The 13,230-nt window shown below is 41.7% G+C and overlaps 1 long non-coding RNA gene across 2 annotated transcripts in view; it reads left to right on the top strand.

Annotated features, from left to right (window-relative positions):
• The window catches only part of LOC132711184 (uncharacterized), a 28,515-nt gene extending 17,064 nt beyond the window's left edge, over positions 1-11,451 (top strand). For both annotated transcript variants that reach the window (XR_009622011.2, XR_009622010.2), the window contains exon 3: positions 11,410-11,451. This is a non-coding gene — a long non-coding RNA (uncharacterized LOC132711184). The remainder of the gene's footprint in view (positions 1-11,409) is intronic.
• The last annotated feature ends 1,779 nt before the right edge of the window (positions 11,452-13,230 follow it).

Here is a 13,230-nt window from a genome sequence, read left to right on the forward strand (position 1 = left end):
CCAACAAACAATTAAAAATGAAGTTAACAATCATTTAAAACAATTAAATATAACTGAACCAACGAACAATTAAAAACAAAGTTTTTTTCAGGTTTTTTTATTTTTTATAAAAATATCAAATCAATGCGTGAACAGTGTGCCACCTGAGTGTCCTACATTCTAATACAAATAAAATTAATCAAGTTAATCATAATCCTTACATTCAATCCGCTTATATATTTCTAATAATAATGCATACTTATATTAAATTATAGTTATCATTATTCAATTATTCTACATTTTCTCTTGTTATTACTTTCGTTTTATGTTATAAAAATGTATATGCTAATGTTCCCCCTTTTTTTATTTCTATCACTTATTCTAGCTTTTAATCATATCACCCTTTGTTAAGAAACTTTTTCTTTCTTTCTTATCTAACTTCTAATCATGTCACCTACTGTACTTAAAAAAGGAAAAACCATTTAAAACAACTAAATATAACTGAACCAACAAACAATTAAAAACAAAGCTAACAACCATTTAAAACAATTAAATATGAAATCCAAGATGGCAGGGAAATAACTACATCCTAAACCCAATGCCACCATTTTGGAGGTTCCCTATGGGATCACCAAGGCTGTTGGAAAAACTAGGCTTTAAGAGCTTTCCAGAAGGCTAATAAGGATGAGGATAACCTTACCTCAGGTGAGAATTATGTTCAAGAGGGTAGAAGCCACAGCCGAAAAGGCATGTCACATGGAACTCTTCAGCAGATGGAACCCCTAATGTATTCTCCCTGCTGGACCTGCTGAGATGGGTAGATGTAATTGGGAAAAGGCTCCTTGATGTGATCTTGGTTGGCAGAATTTGGCTCTTGGCATTAGTGCCCACATTCCCTGTAAAAGGAGAATTAAAATGCTCCTTTACAAGGCAATGGTTGCTAAGGTAGGAGTCAGCCACACAAGATACAGGTCCAAGGCAGGGGCGGATTTCAAAACCAGGGGTGAAATCCAGCAGGTTCTCACAGGTTCTGGAGAACGGGTAGCGGACATTTTGAGTAGTTCAGAGAACCGGCAAATACCACCTCTGGCTGGCCCCAGAGTGGGGTGGGAATGGAGATTTTGCAATATCCTTCCCCTGGAGTGGGGCGGGAATGGCAATTTTGCAGTATCCTTCCCCTGCCACACCCACCAAGCCACGCCCACAGAAGCAGTAGGGAAAAATTTTGAATTTCACCCCTGTTCAAAACCCGTCGCTACCGGTTCGCTAATGGGCGTGTGCGTGCGTGTGCATGCACAACACTTCTGTGCATGCATAGAAGCATCCGGGCAGATGGGGAGAGCCTCCTGCTGCCGCCGCTAATGGTTTGCCCGATCCGGGGCGAACCAGTAGCAACCCACCACTGGTCCAAGGCACCCACCATGTTTCCAAATAACACCTGAATGCTAGGTGATTTCAACATTCTTGCATGTACCTACATGAGGTTCCATAAGATTTTAAGCTCAGCCATTTGAAATGGTTGTAGTTTTGTTGTTGCTGCTGTCTAGTATTTGATGCCTGAAAAGGCTCCTGACTCTGGTAGAGGCTAAGCAATATTGCTTGCGATTTGGCCTTATAGGTTTTGGTGTGAGATGGACAGTAACTGCCGTAAGTAAATATATAATGTAATTATCCCAGATTACGAGTGAGTGGTGGCAGCAGAATTTAGCCACAGCTTAGTTGCCTAGCACTGCTACAGCTGGTATTGTTTGCATCATTGGCAGTTTTCATTCACTCAAAAGGGTCACATCTAATAGAGTCAGCAGAGGGATAGAATTGAGATCGTGTGAAGTGTTAATACCACTTTATAATGCCTTGGTAAGACCACACTTGGAATATTGCATTTATTTATTTATTTATTTTTATTTTAGTAGGCTTATATGCCGCCCTATCTCCAACGGACTCAGGGCGGCTCACAACAATATAACCCCAATCCAACGCAAGTTAAAATGCCTAATTTAGTTTTAGTCACCATGATATAAAAAAAGGTGTTGAGACTCTAGAAAGAGAGAAAGGCAACAAAGATGATTAAGGTTGGAAGCTAAAACATGAGGAATGGTTGCAGGAATTAAAGGTAAAGGTAAAGGTTCCCCTCGCACATATGTGCTAATCGTTCCTGACTCTAGGGGGCGGTGCTCATCTCCATTTCAAAGCCGAAGAGCCTGCACTGTTTGAAGACATCTCTGTGGTCAGCATGGCCAGCATGACTAAATGCCGAAGGTGCACGGAATGCTGTTACCTTCCCACCAAAGGTGGTCCCTATTTTTTCTACTTGCATTTTTAAGTGCTTTCGAACTGCTAGGTTGGCAGAAGCTGGGACAGGTAACGGGAGCTCACCCCATTACGCGGCACTAGGGATTCGAACCGCTGAACTGCTGACCTTTCGATCAACAAGCTCAGCGTCTTAGCCACTGAGCCACCGTGTCCCATTTGCAGGAATTGGGTATGTCTAATTTAATGAAAAGAAGGACCACAGGTGACATGATAGCAGTATTCTGATATCTAGGGGGCTTCCACAAAGAAGAGGGGGTCAACCTATTTTCCAAAGGACCTGAAGGCAGAACAAAAAACAATAGATGGAAACTAAACAAGGAGAGAAGCAACCTAGAACTAAGGAGACATTTCCTGACAGTTAGAAAAATTAATCAGTGGAACAACTTGCCTCCAGAAGTTGTGAATGCTCCAACACTGGAAGTTTTAAAGAAAAGATTAGACAACCATTTGTCTGAAATATTATAGCGTTTTCTGCTTCAGCAGAGAGTTGGATTAGAAGACCTCCAACTCGGTTATTGTTATTCTGATTAATGAAATTGCTGTTTCAGTCCTCACAAAGATGGTATTTCTAGACCACAGTTAAGAACACCAGCCTTAAAGAAGAGAAGATGAAACAACTTCTTCAGAATGTCTTGTTTGAAATTGTTAGAGAGACCTGTGTTTCTTTTCATTTCTTATTTTTTAAGTCAAATGGATATGACTACTTCATTATCACAAAAGTAGGAAATATAAGCACAGAGTTTCAAAACAACAGTTCACAGCTAACCAGAAGATGCTTTGGAGAAGGTCAAATCAGTGGTGAAATCCAAATTTTTTTACTACCGGTTCTGTGGGTGTGGCTTGGTGGGCGTGATAGGGGAAGGATACTGTAAAATCCCCATTCCCTCCCCACTCCTGGGGGAAGGACATTGCAAAATCTCCATTCCCACCCCATTCTGGGGCCAGCCAGAGGTGGTATTTGCCGGTTCTCCGAACTGCTCAAAATTTCCACTACCGGTTCTCCAGAACCTGTCAGAACCTGCTGAATTTCATCCCTGGGTCAAACCCCAATCAAGACATTATGACATCCCGCAGCTAATGGCGGTATTATAATCTTGCATTGTCTGGAACAAAGTTTTGACATGAAAACTGGGTTCTTGCATTGAGTAAAGTCATAAATCTTATGACAAGACGGGACAGGGGTAGCTTAAAGAGAGAGCATCATCTGAAGCAAAAGCAGAGCAGAAATATGAGATGGAGCAGGTCAGAACATTAGGGGTGGGACATAAGCAGATAGAAAAGACAATTGATGTAAAGGTCAAATCAGGATCAAAAGGGGAAGGGAGGAAAATCACATCTGCCATTAATCACATAGTTGTACTTTCTAAGCTCTGTATGCTACCTAGGAACCTTACATGAATAAGAATCCTAAATTGTACAGGAACCAATACAAATTCAGCAGGTGTGTGTCTCTATCCCATAGCAATCAAAGTGACTTTCAATGACCTACAGCATATATAAAACACACATTCAAACATCTGCAGAAGGTCAAAACTAATTCCAGGGTCAGGAACTACATAAAACTCCAACTCAAAAACAAGTTAAAAATCAAGTTATAAAGATAAAAGAAGAAAAACATAGAGAACAACAAGAGAATAATATAGAATCAAGTATAAATTTCAGCAAAAGACCCTTCAAAACAATTCAGCAAAACAATTTTCTAGCAAGGCTTCTATCTTGCAGAAAACCCCAAGATTGCTTTATAAGATATGTAAGGAAGGAAGAAGGGACCTTCAGCCATGGCCTATATTTAAGAATAACAGAGTTGGAAGGGACCTTGGAGTCTTTAAGTCCAAACTCTGTTCAAGCAGAAGACCCCATACCATTTCAAACAAATGGCTATTCAATCTCTTCTTAAAAACCTCCAGTGATGGGGTACCCAGAACTTCTGAAGGTGACTGCTGAAGAAGAAAATACTACCTCTGGCTGTAACCACTTTAGGCCATACAGTAATTCTTGCCTAGATAAATGCTGTACAAAGCGATCATTAATGCTCTCAATCATGATGAAAGAGGCAATATGCCCACACATGTTCATGTCACCTCGCTGTTGTACCCCAAATCATCCCTCTGGTGCAGTTCATGTGGAAGAGAGGTCTAAAGAATGCAAACTGTGCAATGATGATCATTGCTTTTGGGAACCTATGAATCATTCAGTTGGTGCCTTCTCATATTGGGGAGATGCCCAGGGAAAACACTGATCGCATTCACCCATTGTAAGGAGAACCTTACAAAATCCAAAATGTATGCTTGATTTATTTACTTCTTTGACTTTTCTGTAAAAGCTCAAGACAATGTTGTGACTCCGACCCCCGAGGCCGACTTATCGGAGGGAGAAGGCTCCGAACATGAAGGAGAGGAGTTGGCCAGGCCTCCCTCTCCAGGACCCTTCTCTCTGGCAATGCCTCTGGTGTCTCCCGAGGGAGGAGAGATTGGCCAGAAGCCAGGTATCTCCTCACATTCGGACAGTGACGGAGATAAGTCTTGGCTGGATCCACGCCAGCGTCGGAGAGACAAGCGCACGCAGCAGAAAAGGAGGCGTGCCAGAGATTAAGCTGAGTCACTGGACCACACCCCACAGGGGATATAAGGGGGTGAGGTGGCCATTCAGACTCTGTGATGGACAAAACTAACTACTAGCGAGTCACATTGTATCTTTGCAACAACGATATCTGCCTTGGAATTAATACGGACTGGACTTGACAATTCTTGAACTTTGTGTATTTTGTTTGGCTTAATCTGTCAGAGGAACAACCCCTCCCTTTATGGATAAAGTTCTTGGCAAGCAGCTACTGGGTTGCTGCCAATCCTCTTATCGAAAGAATTTGTTGTCTGCCAATTTTATTTAACCCCTGGATATCTGTTTGTGTGTGTGTGTGAGACGGGGACAGAACAGTATGTTGGCCTTGTTCTTCTAATGGTATCCCAAGAGATAGATTGGCCTTAGAAGAATGAGTGCACTGTTAGGTAAGCTCTGGAACCAACATGTCATTCCAGTCCAAGTTCATTGCGTTCCCTTCAAATTGGAACCAAATTGGTAGAAGTAAATAGCAATAGCAATAATACTTAGACTTATGTACTGTTCCATAGACCTTTATAGCAGGGGTCACCAACCTTTCGGACCTCAGGGACCACTAAATCCATAATTTTGAATCTTGTGGACCACTAATATAATCTGTCTAATGACCAGCTGGATAGGCGTGGCTAGGTGGTCATGTGACTCGGTGGGCATGGCCAACTCCTTGCTCCCCACCCGGGTTCCTTACAGCCCCAACAGGAAGCAGTTGTTGGAGTTAAGCAGCCACCACGAGAAAGTGTTGGCAAAACAGCTCAGTTCAAATTGGATCTGACCAAGAAGGAGGCTCAGCAGAAGCACCTCACCGAGGACTACGAGCATAGACTTTCCAAGCAGAGGGAAAAACTGTGGGAGTACAAGGGCAGGTACTGGTGCCTAGAGGCTCAGCAGGCTGAGATGGTCAGCCAGTTCTAGGCCATAATGCTGTCCCACTGGAACAAGTTCCTCCGGCTCTTTGCCACTAGCGGCACTTCCCTCCAGCCTTCTCCCAAAGCCCCACACCAGGAGGCTGAAGCAGACCCAAAGTTGGAATTTCTGCCCCCCTCTGACCCACACAAGAAGACCCAAAAGGGGGAGACTCTGTGCAGCAACACAAATGTTCATTGCACGTATCCATCCCAGGGGCCGTAGTTTGAGGACCCTTGATTTAGTGCTATATTAAAAATGCAAATAATTTTTCTGCGGACCACCAAAATTTTCTCACGGACCACCAGCTGGTGGCCGCTGCTTTATAGCACTCTCTAAGCAGTTTACAGAATCAGTATATTGCCCTCAAGAATCAAGGCCCTCATTTTACCAATCTCGGAAGGCTGGAAGAAGTCAACCTTGAGCTGGTCAGGATCGAACCTCTGGCTGTGAGCAGAGTTTGCTTGCAATACTTCATTCTAACCACTGTGTCATCACAGCTCAAGGTCAATAATTGGGAAGCTCCGTTCTTTATATCTCCCCCACTTATTACAAGCTGAATGTGACTAGGAAAGCAGGGAAGGTTAGCCTGGCAGAGGCTAAGCAAAATCAGGAAAAGGATATGTCTCTCTCTCTCCCTAGCTGTGCTTGTGCAAACTGTACAAGACCGTAGCCTAGAGTGTACCTCTAATAAATGCCATTGAAAGCCAGGAAGCTCTAAGACTTAAGAAATAGCATCTGGCTTTTTCATTGCCTAAACAGCTCTCAAAAGTGCCTCTGGTGCTGCCATCAACACTTCCCCCAGTTCCCTGCTGTTGAGAGCTGCAGTAATGTTGCTTTTAGCAACTCATTAGGCAGTGCAAAAGGTTTTGCTTACAGTGTGTCTAGCAGCAGTGTTACTGATCAAAGGATGCTCTAGGTAGCAGATCACCCTCTTCTGGAGATGTGAAAGACATTGCTTGGATTACCATCTCCTAGTTAGATACCCTCTGAAAGTTTGGGACTATAACCCAAAATATCTCCAGTGAGCAGGGGTAATTGCTGCTCTATTGGGTACGATTATAGTCATAAATCAACATTATCTTGATAGATCACGACTAGGGAGGCAAAGTCTAGAGATTGTCCCTAAGAAATATAGGGAAGAAACTAATAACGTTTTAAATATAGGACAGAAAACACGAGAAAGTAAATGATAGAAGTGTTGGTGGGGAAAGAAGGCAAGGTTAAGCATTCTCTGGTTCTTGTTTCTTTCATGCTAACTTCAAGACAGCTTATCTTAAACCACATATTATCTTAAACATATTATTTTAAACCACATATCACAAAAGTGTAAAAGTAGATTTTAAATAAAGCGTTCCCAAACTTTTTTTTACAGGACAATGTACGTTGGGGTTGTCCCTCTAAAGCCACCGAAAAATGGAATGGGAGGGAGCTTACTTGGATCTCCATACAGAAAAAATTCACGACTATGATTTAGATTAGATATTCAGCACTTGGATTCTTGCTCATGGTAGATCAGACAGCAGGACCTCTGTCTTCTGGATGAAGGCAGTCTCATCCCATTTAGATGACCTCAAGAGAGTCCCAATGGTGCTTTTTCCAGGAGGTAACTGGACTTTCTTGTTTTTTTTCTTTTGAAGACGTTTCGCTTCTCATCCAAGAAGCTTCTTCAGCTCTGACAGAATAGTGGGGAATGGAAGAATTTATATACCTTGCAGACAGCTGGTCATTAGCATCCTTTTGCATCCTGGATGACTGAGAATCTCTTCAGACTTTTAGCTATACAGTTTGGGATTAACACCTTTTGAATGGTGTGGGAATAGGAATGGATTTCCAGAGGAAAAATGGCAGATTACAGGAACCAGGAGCACAAATCAGGTGACCCTGAGGACACCGATAAACCTCCAAGTGCTTCAACGACCCTCTAAAAAGATGCAGATGACCAGCTGTCCACAAGGAATATAAATCCTTCCATTCCCTACTATCCTGTCAGAGCCGAAGAAGCTTCTTGGATGAGAAGTGAAATGTCTTCAAAAGAGAAAACAAGAAAGTCCAGTTGCCTCCAGAAAAGGCACCTTTGGGACAACCATGACCTGGATGACTGAGAATCTCTACAGTCCTCAAGAGAGATGATGACCTGCCATCAAGCCAGTCTTGACCGTTAGCAACCACATAGATTTTTTTTCTCCAGAAGGATTTTCTTGGTCTTGTCCTTCAGTCTTCCAACAGTGCACCCATCATAATGAAATCCATCCAGTTTACTAATGACCTTCCTCTTCTCTTTCTTTCCAATTTTCCAGTATTATAGACTTCTCCAGAGAGCTAGGTCAGCATAATGTGTCCAAATTAGGATAATTTGTGCCTTGACAAAGAAGTCTGGGTGGATTCATTTGATAATCTATTTCAGTGTTTCTCAACCTTGGCCACTGAACAATGTGTGGACTTCAACTCCCAGAATTCCCCAGCCAGCAGGGAGTTGAAGTCCACACATCGTCCAGCAGCCAAGGTTGAGAAACACTGATCTATTTGGTTGTTTTTTTGGCTGTCCATGGTTCTCTCAGGAGTTTTCTCCAACACCAAAGTTCAAAAGTGTCAATACTTTTTCCTATCATGTTTCTTCAAAGTCCCATTTTTGCTTTTAATTACCAAGAAGAAAGAAGCTAGAGATGATTTAACGGAATCAATTTCATAGAACTGAGAATGGAGGCGGACATTTTCCCTGACATTTTCAGTGAAATGAGCCTGCCAGGGAAAACACCATTTTAAATTAAAAGTTGATATACCTAACGTGTTAAAAAAGAAAAAGCGAATGTCTTGATGGTTCAATATCAGACACCAAGAGTACATACTGGCTCTGCTCTCCACAAATAGACTGAAACAATGAGGTGACTGATGGATACGGGTGGGTTGCTAAAAATGTTACAGAAGTGAAAATGAAAAGCAGTTTTTGGTGTCTTTGTCTCTTGGTGCCAAAACGAATGTATAAAACAGAAGCAGCCAGAAGGTATGGTAAAAATATTTTGAAATCCCAAGAATGGCAGAAGCTTATCTAGATGCTTTGACAATCTGTGTGGCCAGTGGCTATGAGTGAAGACTGGAAAATCTGTAGTTCAGATCTGACTTTAGCCACAAAGACACTAACACGCGGGTTACAAGGGTGGAAAGACAAAGAATACACTTGCTTAACTATTCAGAAATCCTATTGGCTGAAGAATTTCATTCTCCTGCACAGTAAGACACTTATCTAGCACAAGTGATTGGAATAGCACCTATGAATTTGACCCTTATCCCACAGATGCATCTTCAGAGGGCCTCAAGGGTGTGTGTGTGTGTGGAGATGAGGATGGGGAAGCAAATTGTGAAAGTAACATCATGGTATTGTTCTGCCCCAGCTATGGACCCCAAATAATGCAGCACACACAAAGTCTGTACAAAACTTAATTTAGTAAAATAACTCAATCTTTTCCAAACAAAGGCTGTTAATAAACTTTTTTAACAGCCTACAAGAAACCAAAGATAAAGTAATCACAATCTTACTATGGTTGGCAGAAAGCCCAGAAGCAATTTTGCAGGGAATCCAGACACGAAGGAGAGTGAACTAAAGTTGTTCCCTACAAATTGCTTCAGTCAGCATTCCTCCTTAAATAGGCTAAGGAAGTGGCCAATTAGTCCCAAGCCTTACTCTCGAGGAGACCTCCTCCTGAGGAGCCACTCCTGCCTTTTGGCAGCTCTGCGCGCCCGTGCATCAAGAAGAGTGTCCTTCTCTTCGTCCTCTTCACTTAAAGGAGCTTCTGGAGGTTCTGAAGGCCCTGGCTGAATCCCTGCCTCTGGCACCACATCTTCTCCAGCCTCCTCATTGTCTGACTCGAGTGCCAACTGCACAGGCTGCTGGCGCAACACCACACCAGCCTTCTCACTGTCAGAATCAGATACAATCTGCACAGGCCGCTGACGGGCCACAACAGGTATCTCAATGCAAGCTCCCCTTCTTTTGTAGGCTTGCGTCTAGAAAAGGCTTGGAACTTTTACACATGCGAGGTTTAAGATAAGCCTCAGATCTTGCAGATGTCTCTGCTCACATCTATCATGGCTGAATGGTTGGACTGTACAGAAGACTCTTTTTTTGCTAGAGCATAAAGTGGCTGCTGCTGGAGTTGACGCCAAAGGACTGACTTCAAGGGCAATGTCACTTTGGCATGCCTGAGGGGGGGAGGAAGAGGCTCCAGGCGTTATGAAATGAAGAATTTCTTCTAGCTAGGACCAGGAGGAAAGTCATTCCATATTAAGTTGGATGCACATGTTTCATGAAGCCGTAAGATGTATTCCTTAAATGGTGCATACTCAATGCCCTCAGATTGACTCAACTGTTTGTGATAACATGGACATGATCAATGCCATTTTCTTGGCAAAAACGTAGACATGGTTTACCAATGCTGCCTTTTGGGAGATTTTTTTAAACACACACACACATGTTTGCTTAGCATTTTAAGTTTAGGTAAAGGTAAAGGTTCCCCTCGCACATATGTGCTAGTTGTTCCCGACTTGAGGAGACGGTGCTCATCTCCATTTCAAAGCCGAAGAGCCAGTGCTGTCCGAAGACATCTCCGTGGTCATGTGGCTGGCATGACTAAATGCCAAAGGCGCACGGAACGCTGTTACCTTCCCACCAAAGGTGGTCCCTATTTTTCTACTTGCATTTTTTACGTTCTTTCGAACTGCTAGGTTGGCAGAAGCTGGGACAAGTAACAGGAGCTCACCCCGTTATGCGGCACTAGGGATTCGAACCGCTGAACTGCCAACTGTTCGATCGAGAAGCTCAGCGTCTTAGCCATTGAGCCACCACGTCCCTATTTTAAGTTTATGCAGTAGCAATTTTTACTACACTGCTCATTAAAAATATTCCCAAAGTAGTATGTTGGTTATAATGTGCTATAAGTATCCAGCCATTATGAGTTGACATGGGATTTATATTTAAAAAAAGAGTTAAAGTTTATAAAATCAATAAAAGATTTGGAACTTAGCATTATTTATGACAAATAAGGAGTTTATTCAATAGTATGGCTCAATTTGACTTGTTAAACAAACCCTGGCTTATGTGAAGCAGACTTTGGTGAGAAGACTTTGGTGAGGGGTCTTTTGGTTCTGGGAGAATTATGCTGGTAGAACTGATGTGAGCTGATTTTTGTGCTATTTTTCTCTTCCACTCAGATTTCCAAACCTGAATAGTTTACCTGCAGTTTACTTAGATATGCAGATGTTGTTGATGAACTGCACATCAATTAACAATGAAATGCATGGTGTCTAATCTTAGTATGGGAAAGTATGAAGATGATGAACCTCTCTCAAATGTGTCCTCTTGGTTAACTTGTAGGACATTTTGTTCAATCAGAGGGGAGGGGAGGTAGATAGTCTGTAGGGAACAGTCTGTCTCCAATGAATCATTTTAATGCCAACCTGACTAAGTACCCTAAAATAAAATTAGTTGCTCTTTGTATAGTCTTAGAAATATTTTTAGAACGAATGAGCTGGAAGGGACCTTGGAGGTCTTCTAGTCCAGCCCCCCTATCTATCTTGATATTTCTGTCTCCCTGTCTACAGATAAAGATGGGTTTCATGCATGGCATTAAGAAGAGGAAAGCAGATTTCATCTGAATGTTATGAGAAACAACCCTGAGAATTACAAGCTCTTCAGCAATGAAATGGTGGTAGGTTTCTCTTTCACTGAATGTGTTCAAATAGTGGCCAGAAAGACATAAAGGAGCTTAATCTAGATCCTTGCACTGGGCAGGGGACTAGAATTGAGTGCCTCAATGACCCTTGGCCACTCTAAGATTCTGTGCTAGGGTATGATGCTCCCAGGCTACTGAATCTGTTGGAAGACCAATTCCATAGTTAGATACTTACATAGTAGATACATAAGTAAGAAATTAGAGCCAATTTGATCTAGTGGTTAAAGCATCAGGCTAGAAATCAGGAGACTGTGAGTTCTAGTTCCATTTTAGGCATGAAAACAGGCTGGGTCTCTTTGGGCCAATCACTCTCTCTCATCCCAATTCACCTCACAGGACTGTTGTGGGGAAAATATGAGGAGAAAGGAGTGTTAGGTATGATTGCAGCCTTGATTTATTAATTTATAAGAATACTAAAGGCAGGATAAAAAATGCATCTAAATAAATAAATACTTTCTTTGAATCTGATTTTGTAGAATTGAAAAGGAAGAACTTCATTGTCACGTGAAAGGAGTTAACCCTCCAGCTAATCTATGATGGGACTTAGTCCTCTATTTTTTATTTTTGCATTATGTGGGCTTAGATTCTTATTATGTACCTTAAATTGTCAGCCTTCTGCTGGTTTTCATTTCATTTTTATTTTTATTCTAGGTTAGGTTTTTTTCCTTCTTTCATTTTATTTTTAATTTCTTGTCCTTCGTTTCTTTCCTGCTTTTCAATTACTTTTTCTTAAGTTTCGCCTTTGATACATATATTTCCTATAACAGTGTTATTCTTTACTTATAAGAATTCTAAGTTATAAGTTAATTCTTAGGTGATATTTCCTATAATGTATTTCAATATCATTTGATATAATTTTCCTTTGCAGATTGCTTTTAGAAAATTAAACATTTGATATATCCCCCCAGTCTACAATCCCAGGGCTTCATGTGTCCCCTCAAAGCCCAGAACATTGTCTTCATAAAGCTCCAAAATTGTTACCAAATTTCATTTTCTAATATGATGTTAGGTGCAGTGGTGGGATTAAAATAATTTAACAACCGGTTCTCTGCCCTAATGATTTCTTCCAACAACCAGTTCACCAAACTGCTCAGAAAGTTAACAACCGGTTCCCCCGAAGTGGTACGAACCGGCTGAATCCCATCACTGGTTAAGTGCTGTCAGTTAAGGCCCAGTTCCTGTTGACTTCATGGACAAATGTTCACCCTCCCAACCGCTCTGCAGTTATAATTTCTAATTCTTCCATTAGTTTCCAGGTCATTCCAATCATTTCTAAGACATGTTTCATCCACCTTTTGCACTGCCTTCCCATTCTTCTACTTTTTTTTTTCAATCTTGCAAGAATAATCATTTTTCCTACTGATCATCCACCGCCATGCTCAATCATCAACTCAACAAAGCAGTCAGCCTTGATTTGGTCCAGCTTTCATCAGTTGGTTTGTTCTACAGTTCATGATACTCATAGTAATTATCTCCACATTCATAATTTAGCCGTGTCCATCTCTTTTCTCCTTCTTTTCTCAAAGCCCAACTTTTTCAGCTCTTTAAGGTAGGCCTGATCAGGAATAGACAACACAAGGGCTAGTGGAATTCAGCCTTGTTGTTACAAGGTGCAATAATTCACTCTTGAAAGCCTACTAGAGTTTCCTTCTGCCTCCCCTTGTATCATCAGAATCAAGACAGGATTAAT

Source organism: Pantherophis guttatus, chromosome 3 (assembly GCF_059756535.1).
Source record: "Pantherophis guttatus breed Tessera chromosome 3, ASM5975653v1, whole genome shotgun sequence".
NCBI classification, from domain to species: domain Eukaryota; kingdom Metazoa; phylum Chordata; class Lepidosauria; order Squamata; family Colubridae; genus Pantherophis; species Pantherophis guttatus.